This window comes from Phocoena sinus, chromosome 1 (assembly GCF_008692025.1).
Source record: "Phocoena sinus isolate mPhoSin1 chromosome 1, mPhoSin1.pri, whole genome shotgun sequence".
Lineage (NCBI taxonomy): Eukaryota > Metazoa > Chordata > Mammalia > Artiodactyla > Phocoenidae > Phocoena > Phocoena sinus.
The window spans coordinates 38,836,535-38,851,135 of NC_045763.1; positions in this window are offsets into that span (position 1 = coordinate 38,836,535).

The window sequence follows — 14,601 nt, forward strand, 5'->3', positions numbered from 1 at the left end:
ATTTGAGGGTAGTGACTAAAATTACTTAAAATGAAATCTGTAATTTTAAATTCTTGCATTAGAAAGAAACAAAGGTTGAAAAGTAATTATATAAAAGTTTACCTTAACATAGTAAGAGGGACTTCCCTGATGGCGCAGTGGCTAAGAATCTGCCTGCCAATGCAGGGGACATGGGCTCGAGCCCTGGTCCAGGAGGATCTCACATACTGTGGAGCAACTAAGCCCCTGCACCACAACTACTGAGCCCGCATGCCACAACTACTGAAGTCCCTGTGCCTAGAGCCTGTGCTCCGCAACAAGAGAAGCCACCACAATGAGAAGCCCGCGCACCACAACAAAGAGCAGTCCCCACTCTCTGCAACTAGAGAAAGCTTGAGCATATCAATGAAGACCCAACACAGCCAAAAATAAATAAATAAATAAAGGTTTTCCTTAAAAAAAAAAGCATAAGAAATAATTTTTAAAAACGTTAATAGGGAAAAAAATGAGCAAATTTAGTTAAAAACAAATATGGTTGACCCTTGAACAATGTGAGGGTTAATCTGTGTATAACTTAGAGTGGCCCTCTGGACCCATGGTTTCTCTGCATCCACAGATTCAACCAACCACGTAGATCTGTGATATTTACTATTAAAAAATATCCGCTTGTAAGTGGGTCCATGCATTTCAAACTAACGTTGTTCAAGGGCCAACTGCAGAAGGAAGGAAATAGTGAAGATATGAGTAGAAATCAATTAAGTAGAAAACAAACAATAGAAAAAAATTAAACCAAAGCTGGGTTCTTTGAAAATATCGGTAAAACTGGTATATCTCTAGTCAGACTGATTAAGAGAAAAGAGAGAAGCTGTGAATTATCAATAACAGAAATAGAAGAGAGAACATAACTACATATCCTTTAGATGTGAAAAGGATGACAAGGTAATATTTTGAAAAACTTTATGCCAATAAATCTGACAACTTAGATGAAATGGACAAATCCCTTGAAAAGTACAAACTGCCAAAACTTACTAGAGAAAAAAAAATTCTGTATTGAATAGCCCTATATCTCTTAAAGAAATTAAATTTGTAATTAAAATCTCTCCCCACTTCCCCCCAAAAATAATAAAGGAGAAGAAAATCCAGGACTAAATAGCTTCTCTGGTAAGTTTTATTAAACAGTTGAGGAAGAAATAATACTAATTCAACACAAACTCATTAAAAAACATGGGAAGAGGGAAATTTCTCCAATTTATTTTTTGAGATGAATATTATCCTGATATTAAAACCAAACAAAGATATTACAAAGAAAATTACTAATTTTCTTTTATGAAAATAGGTACAAAAACATTTAACAATTGTTACCAAACTGTAACCAACTACAAATAAAAAGCATATATCATGACTAAGTTGGGTTCATCGTAGAAATGCAGGATTAGTTTAACATTTGAAAATCACCATGTTATAAAATAAAGGAGAAAAACAAAATTTATCACAATACATGCAAAAAAAGAGCATTGATAACATTAACCAACTATTTATAAGAAAAGCTCTAAGAAAATTAAGAGTAGAATGTGATAAAAAGCATCTATGAAAATCCTACAGCTAATATCATATGTAATGCTGAAAGAGAATACTTTTACTCTTAGATTAGGAACAAAACAAGGATGTCTGCTCTCACTATTTCTGTTCAACATTGTACTGAGGTCCTATTCATTGCCATAGCCAAAAAACCCCCCAAAATCAAAGAACAACTAGTTAGATATGAAGAAGTAAACTGTCTTTATTTACAGAACAGATGATATGATCATATACTGTAAATAAAAAATCCTAAGGAATCTACAAAAGAGCTATTAGAACTAATATATTAGTTTAGCAAAGTCACAAGATAAAAGGTCAATGTACAAAAGTTAATTGTGTTTTTATATACTAGAAATGAACAACTGGAAAATAAAAATTTTAAAGTACCATTTACAATGACTTAAAAACATGAAATGTTTATGGATACGTTTAGCAAATTATGTGTAAAATCAGTACACTAAAACCACAAAATATTGCTGAGAGACTAAAGTAAGACCTAAATAAATGAAGACATGTACAATGTTCATGGATTGGAAGACAATATTGTTATGATGTCAGTTATTCCTAAATTGATCTATAGATTCAATGCAGCCTTAAGGAAAAACCAGCAGGCTTTTTTTTTGGATAAAAATTGACACGCTGATACTAAAATATCTATAAAAATGCCCAAAACCTATAATAGTAAAAAAAATTTGAGAAAGAAGAACGAAGTTGGAAGATTTACAATATTTGATTCTAAGACTAGCCCCAAGGTGGGAGCATGTTTGCACGTTTGAGGAACAGTGAGGATACCGGCATGGCTGTAGCAGAATGGTTGATGCAAAGAGATAATGGATTTCATTCTAAGTGAGTTAGGGAGCTATTAGAGGATTTTGATAAGAGGGATTATATGATCCCACTTAAAGTTTTCATAGGATCACTTTGGCTGCCATGTTCAGAACAGAATGAAAGGCAAAAGAGCAGAAGCAGAAAATCAGTTTAGAGGCTACGGCAATAATACAGAGGTGATGGTGATTTAGACCAAGTGGTAAGAAGTGGTTGGTTTATGGACACATTTTTGAAGGCAGAGCTGACTGAATTTCCTGATGAAATGGATATAGGATATGAAAGAAAGAAAAAGAGAAGTTAAGGCCTGGGCAACTGGACAACAGAACTGCTGATTACTGAGATGGGGAAGCTGGTAGGAGGATGAGACCAAGGGTTTTGTGTGGCTGAACCACACTGACTCCATCTTGTCAGCTTCATCTTACACCTGAAGTCCTACCCCCTCCCCTTTCTGCATGACTGAGCTTTAATCTACTCACAAGGAATGCGCCCAAGCCAGATAAGTTCTCTATCAACTTTTAACCTTGCCTCACTTCATATGAAAACTGGAAGAATGCTTTTTGCTGATGCAGATGGTTAATGGTCATGAGACCCCTGGGGGAGAGGAAAAACGCCCAGTTCCATATGGTGCTGATGTGCTTCTCACTTGGTAGTCGGGTTCTACATTTAGCTTTGGCCCCTTTAAATCCTCCTGTACCCCTTCCACAGTCCAGTGTGCAGCACTGCTACAAATGCCTCTGGATCATAGTCTGCCCAGTCCTGCCTGTATGTAAGTTACCCACAGTAAACTTCATTATTGCACTTTATGGAGTTGCCTGCTGTGTTTTTCAATCTTAAAGTTCCTTCTCAATTCAGAGGATATTATTCCATATCCCTCCTCCCAACAATTTTGTTAGAGACGTAAATCTGAGATATTTATTGGTTACCCAAGTGGGGCTATCAAGTAGATAGATATATGAATCTGAAGTCTAGGGTAGAAGTCTAGGTTAGAGATGTATTTAAAGCCATGGGATTGGATAAGATGACAAATGGGATGAGTGGAAATAGAAGAAAAGTTCCAAAGACTAAGCCTTGTGGATCCTCCAATATTTAGCACTTGGGGGGTTAGAGGAGTTCATCAGAGAAGTAGGAGGGAAAGCTTTGCTAGGAGCAAAGGTGTTAGGAAGAGAAGAGACTGATAATAGACATATGGGCTGTGGAAGTCATGAAGGGCCTTGAATGCCAGGATAGGGATATCATTGAAGGGTTTCTAAAAAGACAGAGTCATGATCAGATTCAAGACATAGAAAGATTGTTCTGGTAGCACTGTGGGGCTGGAATGGAGGTTAGGAAGGTGTGAGGCTGTAGGCAGGAAGACCAGGGAAGAGGCAAAAGCAATCATGAGGTCATCCAATCAGGCCAAATCAGGACTGATGATCTCCTGATCTGGGATTTCCCTGTCCTTGAGCTCCTGGAGCCCAGGGATTTGTCTGCCAAAGATTCCAGCTGGGTGTTCCTGGCTTGACCTGAACCCTGAGAAGAAATGAATAATCGAGGCCTCTGTCCGTGGTGCTGATTTGAAAGGTCCTCTCGCCACCTCTTGAAGGCACTTCTGTGTTCCTACCTCAGCTTTCAGGACTGGCACAGAATCAACCAGTCCAGCATCACTCTGCATATAGCCAGAGGCTCAGAGTCTTGGGATGTTATAAAAGATGTTTCTGCGTTGTGTGCCTGGCTCCACCTCTTTTCAGATCTCCCAGGGCATTGTTGCTTTGATAGAGTCTTGCTGGCCAGACAGATTGAGAAAGGCCTCATACCTAGGGAATAGAGGGCACTGACCCAGTCACTTTTCTAGATCCCACCCCACTCCTGTGTTTGAGGTTGTTGGACCTGCATAGTTCCTTAGACTTTTTTCTTATAGGGACAGTTCCTTAGCCTATTTCCCATTCTGCTCAGCAATTATCCTTAACAATCCAAGCCCAAATTTTCTGGCCTTTTATATTTGCATGTTGACTTTTCCTGAAAAGCCTTTTTATGCCTTCTTCATCGGAATCAATCCTAGGTGCTCTTCAATGCTCAGATTAGGGGTACCTTATTCCAGAAAGCCTTCTCTGATATCCAGGTTGCTTAGGTGTCTTTTACTTCTCCTGCTCCTCCTCTTCTTCTTAAGTGACACCAGTTGCACAAAATTGGCTTATCTTTAATCTTGGCTCATGACACTGCCATTATTAGTCTTTGCATAGACCTATTTTCCTCCCTCCTTCCCTCCTCTTCCCTCCTTCCTTCCTTTCTCCCTTTCTCCCTCTTTCCTTTCTTTCTGCATCTCCCTCCTCCCTCCATTCCTCCCTCTCTCTCTCTCTCTCTCTCTCTCTCTCACACACACACGCACACACACACACACACACACACAGATACAGAAGCTTACAACCCAACACAGCAAGTAACATCAGCAATAATTACAGAGATTGGTTCAAGATGGCAGAGCAGAAGGGTGGGTGACACAAACTGGAGAACAATTATACCACAGAAGTCCACCCATTGGAGTGAAGGTTCTGAGCCCAACGTGAGGCTTCCCAACCTGGGGGTCTGGCAATGGGAGGAGGAATTCCCAGAGAATCAGACTTTTAAGGCTAGCAGGATTTGATTGCAGGACTTTGACAGGACTGGGGGAAACAGAGACTCCACACTTGGAGGGCACATAAAAAGTAGTGTGTGCATTAGGACACAGGGGGAAGGAGCAGTGACCCCACAGGAGACTGAACCAGACCTAACTGCTAGTGTTGGAAGGTCTCCTGCAGAAGCGGAAGAGTGGCTATGGCTCACCAAGGGGACAAAGACACTGGCAGCAGGAGTTCTGGGAAGTACTCCTTGGTCACAGCCCTCCTGGAGTCCATCACTAGCTCCACCAAAGAGCCTCTAGGCTCCAGTGTTGGGTCATCTCAAGCCAAACAACCAACAGGGAGGGAATTCAGCCCCACCCATCAGCAGACAAGCGGATTAAAGTTTTACTGAGCCCTGCCCACCAGAGTAACACCCAGCTCTATCTACCACCAGTCCCTCCCAACAGGAAGCTTGCACAAGTCTCTTAGATAGCCTCATCCACCAGAGGGCAGACAGCAGAAGTGAGAAGAACTACAGTCTTGCAGCTTGTGGAACGAAAAATACATTCACAGAAAAACAGGCAAAATGAAAAGGCAGAGGACTATGTACCAGATGAAGGAACAAGATAAAACCCCAGAGAAACAACTAAATGAAGTGGAGATGGGCAACTTTCCAGAAAAGGAATTCAGAATGATGATAGTGAAGATGTTTCAGGACCTCAGAAAAAGAATGGAGGCAAAGATCAAGAAGATGCAAGAAATGTTTAAAAAAGACCTAGAAGAATTAAAGAACAAACACCTAGAAGAATTAAAGAGCAAACAAACAGAGATGAACAATACAATAACTGAAATGAAAAATACACTAGAAGGAATCAATAGCAGAATAACTGAGGCAGAAGAACGGATAAGTGACCTGGAAGACAGAATGGTGGAATTCATGGCTGTGGAACAGAAAAAAGAAAAAAGAATGAAAAGAAATGAAGACAGCCTAAGAGACCTCTGGGGCAACATTAAACACACCAACATTCACATTATAGGGGTCCCAGAAGGAGTAGAGAGAGAGAAAGGACCTGAGAAAATATTTGAAGAGATAATAGTCGAAAACTTCCCTAACATGGGAAAGGAAATAGCCACCCAAGTCAAGGAAGTGCAGCGAGTCCCAGGCAAGATAAACCCAAGAAGAAACACACCGAGACACAGAGTAATCAAACTGAAAAAAATTTAAGACAAAGAAAAATTATTAAAAGCAACGAGGGAAAAACGACCAATAACATACAAGTGAACGTCCATAAGGTTAACAGGCGATTTATCAGCAGAAACTCTACAAGCCAGAAGGGAGTGGCACGATATATTTAAAGTGATGAAAGGGAAGAACCTAGAACCAAAATTACCCTAGCCAGCAAGGATCTCATTTAGATTCAGCAGAGAAATCAAAAGTGTTACAATCAAAAGCTAAGAGAATTCAGCACCACCAAACCAGCTCTACAACAAATGTTAAAGGAACTTCTCTAAGTGGGAAACACAAGAGAAAAGGACCTACAAAAACAAACCCAAAACAATTATGAAAATGGTAATAGGAACATACATATCGATAATTACCTTAAATGTGAATGGATTAAATGCTCCAACCAAAAGACACAGGCTCGCTGAATGGAAAAACAAGACCCACATATATGTTGTCTACAAGAGACCCACTTCAGACATAGGGACACATACAGACTGAAACTGCAGGTATGGAAAAAGATATTCCATGCAAATGGAAATCAAAAGAAAGCTAGATAGCAATACTCATATCAGATAAAATAGACTTGAAAATAAGGAAATAAGGAATGTTACAAGAAACAAGGAAGGACATTACATAATGATCAAGGGATCAATCCAAGAAGAAGATATAACAATTATAAATGTATATACACCCAACATAGGAGCACCTCAATAAGTAAGGCAAATGTCCACAGCTCTAAAAGAGGAAATCGACAGTAACACAATAATAATGGGGGACTTTAACACCTCACTTACACCAATGGACAGATCATCCAGACAGAAAATTAATAAGGAAACACAAGCTTTAAATGACACAATAGACCAGACAGACTTAATTGATATTTATAGGACATTCCATCTGTAAACAGCAGATTACACTTTCTTGCAAGTGCACATGGAACATTCTCCAGGATAGATCACATCTTGGATCACAAATCGAGCCTCGGTAAATTTCAGAAGATTGAAATCATATCAAGTATCTTTTCTGACCACAACGCTATGAGATTAGAAATAAATTACAGGGAAAAAAACATAAGAAACACAAAAACATGGAGGCTAAACAATACATTACTAAATAACCAAGATATCACTGAAGAAATCAAAGAAGAAATCAAAAAAATACCTAGAGACAAGTGACAATGAGAACACGATGATCCAAAACCTGTGGGATGCAGCAAAAGCAGTTCTAAGAAGGAAGTTTATAGCAGCACAATCCTACCTCAAGAAACAAGAAAAATCTCAAATAAACAATCTAACCTTACACCTAAAGGAACTAGAGAAAGAAGAACAAACAAACCCAAAGTTAGTAGAAGGAAAGAAATCATAAAGATCAGAGCAGAAATAAATGAAATAGAAACAAAGAAAACAATAGCAAAGATCAATAAAACTAAAAGCTGATTCTTTGAGAAGATAAACAAAATTGATAAACCTTTAGCCAGACTCATCAAGAAAAAGAGGGTGAGGACTCAAATCAATAAAATTAGAAATGAAAAAGGAGAAGTTACAATGGACACTGTAGAAATACAAAGCATCATAAGAGACTACTACAAGCAACTCTATGCCAATAAAATGGACAACCTGGAAGAAATGGACAAATTCTTAGAAAGGTATATAACCTTCCAAGACTGAACCAGGAAGAAATGGAAAATATGAACAGACCAATCACAAGTAATGAAATTGAAACTGTGATTAAAAATCTTCCAACAAACCAAAGTCCAGGACCAGATGGCTTCACAGATGAATTCTATCAAACATTTAGAAAAGAGCTAACACCCATCCTCCTCAAACTCTCCCAAAAAATTGCAGAGGAAGGAACACTCCCAAATTCATTCTACGAGGCCACCATCACCCTGATACCAAAACCAGATAAAGATACTCCAAAAAAAGAAAATTACAGACCAATATCACTGATGAATATAGATGCACTCAACAAAATACTAGCAAACAGAAGCCAACAACACATTAAAAGGATCATACACCATGATCAAGTGGGATTTATCAGGGATGCAAGGATTCTTCAGTATACACAAATCAATCAATGTGATACACCATATTAACAAATTGAAGAGTAAAAACCATATGAGCCTCTTAATAGATGCAGAAAAAGCTTTGACAAAATGCAACACCCATTTATGATAAAAATTCTCCAGAAAGTGGGCATAGAGGAAGCCTACCTCAACATAATAATGGTCATATATGACAAACCCACAGCAAACATCATTCTCAGTGGTGAAAAACTGAAAGCATTTCCTCTAAGATCAGAAACAAGACAAGGATGTCCACTCTTGTCACTATTTTTCAACATAATTCTGGAAGTCTCAACCACAGCAATCAGAGAAGAAAAAGAAATAAAATGAATACAAATTGGAAAAGAAGAAGTAAAATTGTCACTGTTTGCAGATGACATGATACTATACATAGATAATCCTAAAGATGCCAGCAGAAAACTACTAGAGCTAATCAATGAATTTGGTAAAGTAGCAGGATACAAAATTAATGAACAGAAATCTCTTGCATTCCTATACACTAACAGTGAAAGATCAGAAGGAGAAATTAAGGAAATAATCTCATTCACCATTGCAACAAAAAGAATAAAATACCTAGGAATAAACCTACCTAAGGAGGCAAAAGACCTGTACTAAGAAAACCATAAGACACTGAAGAAAGAAATCAAAGATGACACAAACAGATGGAGAGATATACCATGTTCTTGGATTGGAAGAATCAATATTGTGAAAATGACTATACTACCCAAAGCAATCTACAGATTCAATGCAATCCCTATCAAATTACCAATGGCAGTTTTTACAGAACTAGAACAAAATTTAAAATCTGTATGGAGACACAAAAGACCCTGAATAGCAAAAGCAATCTTGAGGGAAAAAAACAGAGCTGGAGGAATCAGACTCCCTGACTTCAGACTATACTACAAAGCTACAGTAATCAAGATAATATGGTACTGATGCAAAAACAGAAATATAGATCAATGGAACAGGATAAAAAGCCCAGAGACAAACCCATGTACCTATGGTCACCTAATCTATGACAAAAGAGGCAAGGATATAAAATGGAGAAAAGACAGCCTCTTCAATAAGTTGTGCTGGGAAAACTGGACAGCTCCATGTAAAAGAATGAAATTAGAATACTCCCTAACACCATACACGAACATAAACTCAAAATGGATTAAGGACTTAAATGTAAGACTGGACACTCTAAAACTCTTAGAGGAAAACATAGGAAGAACACTCTTTGACATAAATCACAGCAAGATTTTTTGACTCACCTCCTAGAGTAATAGAAATAAAAACAAAAATAAACAAATGGGACCTAATGAAACTTAAAAGCTTTTGCACAGCCAAGCAAACTATAAAAAAGATAAAAGAGAACCCTCAGAATGGGAGAAAATATTTGCAAACGAATCAACGGATTAATCTCCAAAATATATAAACAGCTCATGTAGCTCAATATTAAAAAAACAAACAACCCAATCCAAAAATGGGCAGAAGACCTAAATAGACATTTCTCCAAAGAAGATATACAGATGTACAAGAAGCACATGAAAAGCTGCTCAACATCACTAATTATTAGAGAAATGCAAATCAAAACTACAACTCACACTGGTTAGAATGGGCATCATCAGAAAATCGATAAACAACAAATGCTGGAGAGGGTGTGGAGAAAAGGGAACTCTCTTGCACTGTTGGTGGGAATGTAAATTGATACAGCCACTATGGAGAACAGTATGGGGATTCCTTAAAAAACTAAGAATGGAATTACCATATGACCCAGCAATCCCACCACTGGGTGTATACTCAGAGAAAAACACAATTCAAAAAGACACATGCACCCCAGTGTTCATTGCAGCACTGTTTACAATACCCAGGTCATGGAATCAACCTAAATGCGCACTGATAGACCAATGGATAAAGAAGATGTGGTACATATATAAAATGGAATATTACTCAGCCATAAAAAAGAATGAAATTGGGTCATTTGTAGAGATGTGGATGGACCTAGAGACTGTCATACAGAATGAAGTAAGTCAGAAAGAGAAAAATAAATATCATATTTTAACACATATATGTGGAATCTAGAAAATGGTACAGATGAACTGGTTTGCAAGGCAGAAATAGAGACACAGACGTAGATAACAAATGTATGGACACCAAGTGGGGAAAGCAGGGGTGGCGGTGGTGGTGGTGGTGGTGGGATGAATTGGGTGATTGGGATTGACATGTATACACTAATATGTATAAAATGGATAACTGATAAGAACATGCTGTATAAAAAATAATAAAATAAAATTCACAAAAGAATAGCAAAAAACAAAAACAAAAACAATAATTACACTTAAGTGTCCATCCCCTTTCCCCGTCCCATGTAAACACCATCCTGAAATTTCTACTTGTCATTTCTTTGATTTTCAAAACAGACACACACATACACACTTTTTGTAGTTCTAGCTTTTTTTGAAATTTACAAAAGAATATCATGCTGTATACAATCTTCTGAGACTTGCTTTTTTCTTTTAATATAAATATTACCAATATCCAACCAAATTGTAATATGGGCTATAGTTCATTCAATTTTGCTGCTGCATATAAAATATCCTTTTCTGAAAATATATCACAATTTACCGATTTCCTGTCAATGGATAGTAATGGAGTTGTCTCTATTATTTTGCCATTACAAACAGTACTGCTAAAAATATTATTGTACATGTATCCTGGTGCATCTCTCCTCATACACCCACACTTGCATACACACACATACATATCTTGAAGTGGAATTTCTGGGTTGTAGAGTATCTGAAAATTAAGCTTATAAGATAATACTAAATTCTTAATCAAAATGGTTGTGTAAATTTACACTCCCATGCACAGTGTATAGTAGAATATTTGACCAACATTCTTTCTAACATTTGCTATTGTCAGACTTCTTTATTTATTTTTTATTTTTAACCATTTTAATTGAAGTATAGTTAATTTACAATGTTGTGTTAGTTTCAGGTGTACAGCAAAGTGATTCAGTTATATCTATATATATCTATATTTCTCTCCATATATACATAAATATATTCTTTTTCAGATTCTTTTCCATTATAGGTTATTACAAGATATTGAATATAGTTCCTTGTGCTATGCTCTCAGACTTCTTTTTTTTTTTTTTTTTTTTCTTTACGCGGGCCTCTCACTGTTGTGGCCTCTCCCGTTGCAGAGCACAGGCTCTGGACGCGCAGGCTCAGCGGCCATGGCTCACGGGCCCAGCCGCTCCGCGGCATGTGGGATCTTCCCGGACCGGGGCACGAACCCATGTCCCCTGCATCGGCAGGCGGACTCTCAACCACTGCGCCACCAGGGAAGCCCCGTCTCAGACTTCTTAATCTTTGTAAATTGAATGGGGTCATTGGGATTTCATTGTAGCCTTTGTTTTCCTTTACCTGATAACTAATGAGGTTCAGCAAATGTTTATTAAAGATTTGGTTTCCTTTTCTGTGAAATGCCTAATTGTGACTTTAGTTCATTTTTCTATTGTTTTTCCTTCTATGAATGACTTGAGGCATTTTATACATTCTTTATATGTCCTTTGTTGGTTTTCTGTTACAATTGTATTTTTTCCAGTTTGTACATTATTGCTTATCTTTCTTTAAAATGTCTTTTAATGGACAGAAGTAATTATTTTAATATAGCTCATTATTCTTTTTGTTTTATGATTAGCTCTTTTATTGTAAATTGTTTAAGAAATTACTTCCCACGTCAAAGTTATAAAGATATTAACCTGTATTTTGCACTAAATGCTTCAAAGTCTTATATTTTCCATTTTGGTCCTTAGTTCATCTTGAACGGATTTTTTGTGTATAGGGCAAAATATGGATCCAGTTTCACATTTTTCATTTCTGTCATATTACATGATAGGTCTGCTTGGGGATTGTCTATTCTAATTCATATTGGCCAGTTTCTATCATCATACTGTCTTAATTACCGTGATTTCATAATATATTCTGATAACTGGTAGGGCAAGTCTTTCCTCCCTTTTCTTCTTCAGAAATATCTAGGATATTCTTGGCCCTTTCCTCTTCCATATTAGTTTACAATCAGTTTGTTAGGTTGAATTTTTAAAAAGCTCTATGGAGATTTTTATTGAGGTTGAATTGAATCTAAAATTAACCGTATTAAATATTTCTATTTGGAGACATGGGATAGATATGTCTCTATTTATTTAAATCTTTCATATCTTTCAGTAAGGTTTTCCCCCCAGCTTTTAATTTGGGAACGATAATCAGGACTCTATATATCCACAAGAGTAGTAAATCAATACCTGCACACCCTTGAAATGTTTGCTTTAGCTCTCTATCTTTATATGAGTATTAATGTATTCTTTTGTTCTGAACAATTTGAGGGTAACTTACTCTCAAGTTATGAAATTATACTCCCAAATATTTCTGCATATAACTCCCAAGTACATAGATGTCCTTCTGCATGAGCACAGTGTAATGATCATATCCAGGAAATTTGACACTGATGCATTATTATTTTCTAATATAAAGTTCTTAATAAAAAGTCTTCAATTGCTCCTTTAATGTCCTTCATAGCTGATTTAAAAAGCATCAGGATCAAATCAAAGATCTCACACCATATTTAATTGCTTTGTCTTTTTTCTCCTTTAATCGAGAGCAGTTCCCCACCTGTCATTAACCTGTGTGAATTTTTGTCTTTTGTGATATTTTTGAAAGTACAGGCCAGTTGTTTTGCAAAAATGTCCTTCAATTTAGATTCCAAATGGTTGTCAAATATACACTCCCACCAGGAAGTGTTGTATGATTGTTTCCTCAAGGTTAGATTCAGGTAAAACATTGTTGGCAGGAATTCCTCAAGGTTAGATTCAGGTTAAACATTTGTGGCAGGAATACTATAACACTGAGATGTCCATCTCAGTGTATCACATTTGAGGGTACAGTGTCATCTGTGTAATTATTGGTGAAGTTAGATTTGATCATTTGGCTGAGGAAGTATCTCTCAGTAATTTATTATAATTATTTACATGTAGATCTTACACAACTTTTAGTTACTATTATGCCTAAGTACTTTATAATTTTGTTGCTATTATAGTTAGAATCATTTAAATATTGTTTTCTATGGCAATTGTTGGTTGCTGGTGTATAGAAATGCAATGACCTTTGTATGTTGCCTTTATGTCCAATTGCCTTGCTCTCCTAATAATTCTAATAATTTGTGGATTTTTTTGTTTTGTTTCATTTTATGTGGACAATCATATTATCTGTGTTTAATGACAGCTTTATCTCTCCCTTTCCAGTCATTTATGCCTGAATGTCTTTTTCATTTATTAGGGTTGAAGTTTCTCCTTTGTGCTCTCTCAGCCCCAGTGCTTCCCTGTCATGCAAAAAATTTTCTCTTCTGAACCTAAATTCTAAGGAAGGACCAAATATGTGTGTTTCCCTGCCAGTTGGTCCCTGTCTGTTGTCTTAACTTCTTTCTGTCCCTGTGAGTCTTTGTCAATATCCATGTCCTAAGAAATTTCTATAGCTGTGGAAACCAGGATAAATTTCTCTGGTGGAAACCTACCTGTGGAGTCTAACAAGATTAGTGGGGTGAAGTTAAAACAAAGCTTTGAAGGTGAGGGCAACTCCTTCAGGAGTTGGTCCAGGAATTCCAGTGAGAAGGTATTACAATGTGTGGCAAGGTCTTGAGAGTCTTACCTGAATACAGGTGGGCTTATGCTCAGAGACAGCTGTGGCTTTGGCTGGTTGACTCTGTTGACCTCCTACCACTTTTCCCTGTTCACTGCTTTGGGGCAGAGGGGATTGAGGAGCAGAAAGGATTATGCCAGGAGATGCTGTGATTGGAGACCTGTAGGTCATCCTGGGCTTGGCTCTATCCTCTGTTGTTTTAGGGCTGAACAACTGGGTCCTTGGGACAGGCTGGCACAACAGCAGGTCTTTCCTTGACTCCTCCAGTCATGCACAGGCCTCATCCCACCCCATCAATACCTGCCTGAAGCATGGCTGCCTCTCCCACCAGAGTGGCGCTCCTCAAGGGCAGGGCCAACTTCTTATATCTTCCTGTGGTCCCTAGCACCCAGCACGTTGGGGAAGGGACATCAGAAAATGCTTGATCATTAACATTTGTGGGGTAGCTCAGATCATGTCTGTCCACAGACATTATCCAGGCATAATCTCTTTTTCCAAAAGTCACGACAATTCTTTGAAACATGGTAGGGATCATCACCCATTTTATAGCCAACGCAACAGAGGTGCAGAGAGGTGAGCGATACATCCAGTTTCACACTGCTGGTAAGTGGCTGGCAGTCTATATGCTGCTTCACATCTGCTGCCTCTGGAGGGATCCACATCTGGAGG